Raw genomic sequence first — 9,435 nt, forward strand, 5'->3', positions numbered from 1 at the left:
GCCCACTCTCTCCCTACTTATTCAATATAGTTCTTGAAGTTCTAGCAAGAACAATCAGACAACAAAAGGAGGTCAAGTGGATACAGATCAGAAAAGAAGAAGTCAAACTATTACTATTTGCAGATGATATGATAGTATATTTAAGTGATCCCAAAAGTTCCACCAGAGAACTACTAAAGCTGATAGACAAGTTCAGCAAAGTGGCTGGATATAAAATTAACTCAAATAAATCAGTAGCCTTCCTCTACACAAAAGAGCAACAAGCCGAGAAAGAAATTAGGGAAACGACACCCTTCATAATAGACCCAAATAATATAAAGTACCTCGGTGTGACTTTAACCAAGCAAGTAAAAGATTTGTACAATAAGAACTTCAAGACTCTGAAGAAAGAAATTGAAGAAGACCTAAGAAGATGGACAGATCTCCCATGCTCATGGATTGGCAGGAATAATATAGTAAAAATGGCCATTTTACCAAAAGCGATCTACAGATTCAATGCAATCCTCATCAAAATACCAATCCAAGTCTTCAAAGAGTTAGACAGAACAATTTGCAAATTCATCTGGAATAACAAAAAACCCAGGATAGCTAAAACTATCCTCTACAATAAAAGGACTTCAGGGGGAATCACTATCCCTGAACTCAAGCAGTATTACAGAGCAATAGTGATAAAAACTGCATGGTATTGGTACAGAGACAGACAGATAGAACAATGGAACAGAATTGAAGACACAGAAATGAACCCACACACCTATGGGCACTTGATTTTTGACAAAGGAGCCAAAACCATCCAATGGAAAAAAGAGAGCATTTTCAGCAAATGGTGCTGGTCCAACTGGAGGTCAACATGTAGAAGAATGCAGATCGATCCATGCTTATCACCCTGTACAAAGCTTAAGTCCAAGTGGATCAAGGACCTCCACATCAAACCAGATACACTCAAACTAATAGAAGAAAAACTAGGGAAGCATCTGGAACACATGGGCACTGGAAAAAATTCCTGAACAAAACACCAATGGCTTATGCTCTAAGATCAAGAATCGACAAATGGGATCTCATAACACTGCAAAGCTTCTGTAAGGCAAAGGACACTGTGGTTAGGACAAAATGGCAACCAACAGATTGGGAAAAGATCTTTACCAATCCTACAACAGATAGAGGCCTTATATCCAAAACATACAAAGAACTCAAGAAGTTAGACGGCAGGTGTCACGCGCCTAATGTCCAGCCAGTAAGTCATTTACCTTCTCGCAGTTCTGAATCCTCTTCAGCACACTGAAGGGTTCCCTCGGCACCGGCAATGTTGGTTCCCAGGTTTCGGGACCCCTTATCGCGCGCCATATGTCCTGCCAGCAAGAACGATGCGCGGCAACAGGATTCTTCTGCGAACAAGCCTTTACTGTGTTACAGCTCTCTTAGTGTTACAGCTCTCTTGAACAGGGACTCCGAGCAGCAAAATCGCTCGGGTTATATAGACAACGGTATGCTAATTAACTCTCAGGGATTGGTGGGGCATGGATCACCCCACTACTTGTCCTCCAGGGATTGGCGGAGAATGAATCACCTCATTACCATATTAACGGTCAACTGACACCTGGTGCATAAACCGCACATGCTCAGTACCGCTGTCCACCACTAGAGGGAGCCCTAGCAAGGGGACAAGCCTGCACATGCGCAGTAAGTCATTTATATCCAGACAAGGCTGGATGTCGGCGCCATCTTTGTTTCGCCGCGCCGCTCTCTACATCTCCCCCTTTTTTGTTTAATAAAATGACTGGTCTAGATCTGGGTGTCACGTCAATCTTGTCATTGCTCCTGTCTTAGGTCGTTCTCATCCAAACTTGGCCTTACCCATCATAGAGTTACCCTATCACCACCGGGCCCCGTGTCTTAGGTTGGTCAGAGTTCGAGGAAAGTTGCCCGTCCCTGGATACAATGACTCTACATGACTGTGACAAAAATGATCTAGGGCGAACTCTTGATCTTTCAAAGAAGCCAGCCATATGTTGGGAGAAGTACCCTTTTTAATGGTGGTCATAGCCTGGTAAACAACCACATTGTGTCTGGCATGTTCTCTTTTTAAACGGCCAATAAGCCAGAGACCTACTCCGCATCCCAGGAGGACAATAGATCCCCGGGACAAACATGCCCGCCCACTCCTTAACAAGGGAGAAAACATTGGTAATCCATGAGGTAAAGTCTTCAACTGTGATGGGGTCCAGCCTAGTGCTGTTGAGGACAGCAATCTGCATCAGCAATTGTCTTGATAGTTGCTCTGCTTTCATGGACCAGTTTCCTTTCAGATAATTCGAGATTTCTTTGCTCTGTTGAAAATTCTGAGAAAAGTTAGCTCACAAAGGAATAATGCATAAACCTCTAAGGGAGGAAACACAAGACAGCCGTGTCATATGATACAGTGCTTCAATTTGTTCTTGAACTAAATCTATCCTTTGATTGGCTAATGGGTATTAAATTGCCAAATTAAATTCTTCTTGTATCTCTAGCGCCACTGCAGTTCTTTCTACAATCTGATTGACAGTCTCAGCCATCTGTATTTGATTGGTCATAGCGATTGCAGCTGTGGTAGCTGCGGCAGCAGACAGCACAATGGCTGAAATTATGGCTGCCGTAATTCCAAAATCTCTTTTGGCTCTCATCAAATTAAGAATAGGAAAGCTATCTGGGTTTGCCTCCACTGGGATTGGCACAAAGGAGGGAATCTTAACCATCACTGCGGTGTCATTAGCGCCATCCCAGCATTCAGCTAAATAGCAGACTACATCAGAGCTATTACAGTTTAAAGCACCACTGCTTACATTATTGCTTATCAGAAAAAAGGTGATCTAGCACATACTGAAGTACTAGTGGCAGTATTATTTACCAAGAGGTTATTATATTGAATATTGATCAACCTGGCATCATTTTTTCTGGTAGCTGAAACATTATACAGCACGAAGTTCTCACCCATCAACCTAGCAAAGGGGGTCAGGGATGTATATGACCCTTGCTCATTGGACAGCACCCATTGAAATCAAGGCCAGAGATTATGTTTGCCAGTCTTATTCTCAAAACAGTAGAATTGCTATGAACTGGCATGGGTACTGGCCAGGATCTGGCAATAGCCCACAAGATGAGTGAGTCAACCTGGATTACCATTCCCAGTAGTAAGAGTAGGGTTCGTAGTCTCATCTTCAGGAAGAGCAGAAGACAATCTTCGAGTCAAACGCTTGGGTACCCAAATTGGATTTTCTTGATTCTGCGGAAAAACACAAATCGCTCCCCTAGATCTCGAAATCACGGGATCTGGGCCACGCCATTCATCAGTTAAGACATCCTTCCACTTTACTTCTGCATTAGTTATAGGTGTAGTAGCAGCATGGCGATCTGCAGCAGAGCGGCCATGCACATCCAAAATTAAGAAATTTAGAGTAAATAGAGCTAAAGAAAGTTGTTCTTTTGGTGTTCGGCTGCTGGCAATTCCCTCTTTTTGTTTTTGTATAAGCTCTTTTAAGGTACGATGTACTCTTTCCACAATTCCTTGACCTTGGGGATTGTATGGCAATCCTGTAGTATGTTTGATCTGCATTGTCTGGCAAAATGCCTGAAAGGACTTTGCAGTGTAGGCAGGCCCGTTGTCTGTCTTGAGACTATCAGGCTTTCCCCAGGCTGCCCATGCCTCTAAGCAATGGCTAATGGCATTACGAGTCTTTTCACTAGTCATCAGAGTAGCGTGTATAATACCGGAACAGGTATCAACAGAAACATGAGCATATTTTAAATTTCCAAATTGAGATATGTGTGTGACATCCATCTGCCAAAGTTTTAGCGGGATCAGACCACGAGGGTTAATCCCCACATGAGGAGGGTGGTGAAATTGACCTTTTTTTAAACAATATCCAATAACTTAAAAGCCAATAGTCCATAACCAAGGCATGTAGAGAATATTTATACAGTTAAAACCAATCAGAAAACAAAATTGAAGTGGCTACACATATCTTAGCTACAGGTGCAAGGCTCCAAGGGCCGATTGAAACTGCTTTTTTAAGAGAAGCACCTTGTCACTTGCTAAATCTCCTTGAGACCAGGAATCCAAGTAGGCACACTCAAGTTTATCTTTTTGTTTGATTCTCCTGAATAAATTTTCAGGCGGTCTACCTCTATCAAATCTGATCAGTATGACTCTGTGAGGTTTCCAGAGCCTAATCACATACCTAGCAATAGCCTCAACTTGAGCCACAACAAAAGCTGCACTGACCCCATTTTTTATCTCTACCTTCTCTCTGTTCCTTTTATCTCCTTTTCTTTTCTTTTTTCTTTCGAGACCTTTTCTCCCTCTGACATACTTTCTTGTTGTTCTGCAAGGACCCTCTGACCTGTCCTAACGGCTCTAAGGGCTTCCTCACATCGTTTATCCTCTAAGCAGGCAGGGACCATTTGCCAAAGAGGTTTTGGTCCAGGCTTAAGCATGCCGTCTGTGGCTTCTGTATCCCACACAAAGAAAAAAAGAAACAAAATTACCAGCCTTGCCCACAAAGGATCCATAACTTTAGGTTTCTTCACAGTGGCTCTCCACCTAGGCCCATATCTTTCTTCCTCATATATGGCTGCCTCTTCCTCTAATTCCTCCTCCTCGGACTCTGACAACTCTTGCTCGGAGTCACTGCCAGCCAGTTCTAAGGCTTCTAATTCTTTTAATGGATACAAAGTATCCTCTCCAGATGACTTGTACTTCATCCTCCGGGGCATACCTATTTTTTCCTCTGGCGGCGTTTCTTCTGCCTTTTGTATCTCTTTCACTTTTGTTTTAGTAACCTTTTTCTTTTTGCTCGCTCCTAATTTCTCACTCTGCTCCGTTTCTGACATTCTCTCTTGAATGTTCTGTCCTGCCTTGACTATGTACTCACATTTTTAACACAACTAGCAAGAAGACAACAGTCATTATAAAAACGAGCAACAATCCCTCCACAGCAAGACTAAATCCAAAAAGGGGCATGCCTCTCGGAGCTTGCCTTTTAATTTACCTTCTCGCAGTTCTGAATCCTCTTCAGCACACTGAAGGGTTCCCTCGGCACCGGCAATGTTGGTTCCCAGGTTTCGGGACCCCTTATCACGTGCCATATGTCCCGCCAGCAAGAACGATGCGCGGCAACAGGATTTTTCTGCGAACAAGCCTTTACTGTGTTACAGCTCTCTTAGTGTTACAGCTCTCTTAGTGTTACAGCTCTCTTAGTGTTACAGCTCTCTTGAACAGGGACTCCGAGCAGCAAAATCGCTCGGGTTATATAGACAACAGTATGCTAATTAACTCTCAGGGATTGGTGGGGCATGGATCACCCCATTACTTGTCCTCCAGGGATTGGCGGAGAATGAATCACCTCATTACCATATTAACGGTCAACTGACACCTGGTGCATAAACCGCACATGCTCAGTACCGCTGTCCACCACTAGAGGGAGCCCTAGCAAGGGGAAAAGCCTGCACATGCGCAGTAAGTCGTTTATATCCAGACAAGGCTGGATGTCGGCGCCATCTTTGTTTCGCCGCGCCGCTCTCTACAGGCAGGGAGACAAATAACCCTATTAAAAAATGGGGGTCAGAACTAAACAAAGAATTCACAGGTGAGGAATGCCGAATGGCTGAGAAACACCTAAAGAAATGTTCAGCATCTTTACTCATAAGGGAAATGCAAATCAAAACAACCCTGAGATTTCACCTCACACCAGTGAGAATGGCTAAGATCAAAAACTCAGGTGACAGCAGATGCTGGCGATGATGCGAAGAAAGAGGAACACTCCTGCATTGTTGGTGGGATTGCAGACTGGTACAACCATTCTGGAAATCAGTCTGGAGGTTCCTTAGAAAATTGGACATTGAACTACCTGAGGATCCAGCTATACCTCTCTTGGGCATATACCCACAAGATGCCCAACATATAAAAAAGACACGTGCTCCACTATGTTCATTGCAGCCTTATTTATAATAGCCAGAAGCTGGAAAGAACCCAGATGCCCTTCAACAGAGGAATGGATACAGAAAATGTGGTACATCTACACAATGGAATATTACTCAGCTATCAAAAACAATGAATTTTTGAAATTCGTAGGCAAATGGTTGGAACTGGAAAATATCAACCTGAGTGAGGTAACCCAATCACAGAAAAACACACATGGTATGCACTCATTGATAAGTGGCTATTAGCCCAAATGCTTGAATTACCCTAGATGCCTAGAACAAATGAAACTGAAGACGGATGATCAAAATGTGAATGCTTCACTCCTTCTTTAAAAGGGGACCAAGAATACCCTTGGCAGGGAAAAGAGAGGCAAAGATTAAAACAGACACAGAAGGAACACCCATTCAGAGCCTGCCCCACATGTGGCCCATACATATACAGCCATCCAATTAGACAAGATGGATGAAGCAAAGAAGTGCAGGCCGACAGGAGCCGGATGTATATCACTCCTGAGAGACACAGCCGGAATACAGCAAATACAGAGGTGAATGGAGCAGCAAACCACTGAACTGAGAACAGGACCCCTGTTGAAGAAATCAGAGAAAGTACTGGAAGAGCTTGAAGGGGCTCGAGACCCCATATGTACAACAATGCCCAGCAACCAGAGCTTCCAGGGACTAAGCCACTACCTATAGACTATAAATGGACTGACCGTGGACTCTGACCTCATAGGTAGCAATGAATATCCTAGTAAGAGCACCAGTGGAAGGGGAAGCCCTTGGCCCTGCTAAGACTGAACCCCCAGTGAACTATATTGTTGGGGGGAGGGCGGCAATGGGGGGAGGATGGGGAGGGGAACAGCCATAAAGGAGGGGAGGGTTAGGGATTAGGGGGATGTTTGCCCGGATACCGGGAAAGGGAATAACACTCGAAATGTATATAAGAAATACTAAAGTTAATAAAAAAAATAAAGAATGTTGATTTGAAATTCTTTCAGGATACTCACATTCCTGTTAATGTGAGCTGCACGGGAATTTTGCATTGAATTCCTAGTTAGACAAGCTGCTTCTTAATGATAATTTTCTTAAAAGGTGAATAAGTTCATTTCTAGAAAGAAGAGATTAAAGATATTACCCGAATGATGTGGGGATTTTCATCCATGGCTTGGGACTTAGAGACAGGTAAATTGGTTAATCACTAAAGTACCGAGTTGTAATAAATGTGTGTTACACCTTTCAGAGTGAATACAGGCATATATTATAGAAGATATGAAGATTAAATAAAATTCTGTGGCTCTGGGTATAGAGTTTAACAGGTAGATACATTTTGGGCTAAAGATTAAGATTTCTAGCCTATATCTTGCGACAGTGACTTGCTGGAACTGCGCAGATAAAGGACAGCCTGTTATTTTAAATACTTTGAAAAGGAAAGATGGTGACACAATGCAATGGGAAAGAGTCAACTAGTAATCCAAAGAGTTGAGAGATAGTTTTATTTTCTAAGGAAGAGGAGGCCAGTGCCATGTTAAGTCATGTGATAAATCAAGATGAGGAATTTAAACAAGGAAACAGGGAAGTAGCCTGGGCTGGCAGGCTGTAAGTCCCTCCATGTGAATAGTAATGGCAGATCTTAAACAGAGAGATTGAAATCCGTTATTTAAAGAATGTTGTTTTGAAAGTCTTTCTGGATACTCATATTCCTGTTAATGTGAGCTGCAAGGGGAATTTTGCGTTGAATTCCTAGTTAGACAAGCTGCTTCTCAATGACAATTTTATTAAAAGTTGAATATGTTCATTTTTAGAAAGAATTGATTAAAGATATTACCTGAATCAGGTGGGGACATTCATCCATGGTTTGGTACTTAGAGAGGGGTAAGTTGGTCACTAACTCCAAGTAGAGAGTTGTGATAAATGTCTGTAATACCCGTCAGAGCGAATACAGGCATGTATTGTAGAAGATATGAAGGTGAAATAAAAATCTGTGGCTGCGGGCATAGAGCTTAACAGGTTGATACGTTTTGGCCTCAAGTCCTGAATTTAAGTTGCTTTTTGGTATTAGAATTGGTAGGAGGTGTTTAAGTTTGTTTTAAGGAGACTACAGAAATGACTCGAATCACATGGGGATTTTCATCCAAGGATCAGAACTTAAATAGGGAAAAATAAGTCACCAACTCCGAGTAGAGGATTGTGTTACTTCCAGATAATTCAGGTCAAGTAAAACCTGTGGCTCCAGGTAGAGAGCTTAATAGATGGATATATATTTAGGGTATTAACGTTAAACAAAAATCTTTAGTCTGAAATGAATCCATCTGTTAAGCTCTCTACCCCTAACCAAAGTCCTAGATTGAAACATTGCTTTTTGGTATTAGATTTGACAGAACTTTTAAGTTTGTTTTATGAATTACACCGCTAAAGGACATGTGGCTCGTTGATACCGGGTAGCAAGGATTTGTGTTACCTTTTGCTATTGACCACAACGGGAAGCACGCATTCGCTTTAGGTGGGTCCCACCGGAATAATTGGTTCATATCCTGATATCATAGAGGACAAAAGCCTATCAGACTCGTTGTTTAGCTTCCTCCCGCTTTTAAAAATTGTTTAATCTTCAAAATGGGTGCAACTTTGTGTTTTATGGTTATATTGTTTTCCTCGCAATGAGTGCAAGGTAGAAACTTTTCTGGTTACAGACTAAGGAACACAGCATTTTGGGAGAAATGTTTTGTCTCTGTTTTACAAAGTGTGATTAGGCTCTGGAAAACTCACAGAGTCCTACTGATCACATTTGACAGAGATAGACAGCCTGAAAAAATTGATTCAGGAGAATCAAACAAAAAGATATCTGGATCCTAAACATTGGTCTTGAGAGTTGTATTTTGCGGAGTGAGCCTACTTGGATTTCTAGTCTCAAGACTTTAGGCCGGGTCCAGTCAGGACACATCTGCTACTGCATTTTGCTTCATTCTTCCTACTCCCTACCACCATGGATATCTCATCGCCCATGTACAGCTTGAAGAAGTTATGGAGGAGTCGTCGCCCCAATACCCTAGACATTTGGGGGACTGAAAGTGGTTATTCTGAAGTTGTTTTCATGAGGAATTTAGAAATGGTTGTAATTTACCAGGGAGGAAGTAGCTAGATTGAGTTATAGCGTCGCTATCTCATTGGGTAACTAAGCTAAAATCATTAACTGTGCTTTGGTATAGAAATGATTGACAAAAAAGCATGTAACAGTACAAGATTTTGATCCATTCCTCTTATTGATGTTCTTACGAACTTGTGAGTTGATGACACCTGTGAATAAAGGGCCAAATAACAAATACATGGCTCCATGTTGTGAGAATACTTTCAAGATAACATTTAAGATTTGGAGACAACAGTCCAGATACTTAAGGTAGATCGATGTTTTTCAAAAACGTCAGAAATCTACAAAATATGAGATTTAAAGTTATTTATGCTTTGTTGAGACATCACTGCTCCTCAGAA

The sequence above is a fragment of the Rattus norvegicus genome, chromosome 7, assembly GCF_021556685.1.
Source record: "Rattus norvegicus strain SHRSP/BbbUtx chromosome 7, alternate assembly SHRSP_T2T, whole genome shotgun sequence".
Classification (NCBI taxonomy): Eukaryota; Metazoa; Chordata; class Mammalia; order Rodentia; family Muridae; genus Rattus; species Rattus norvegicus.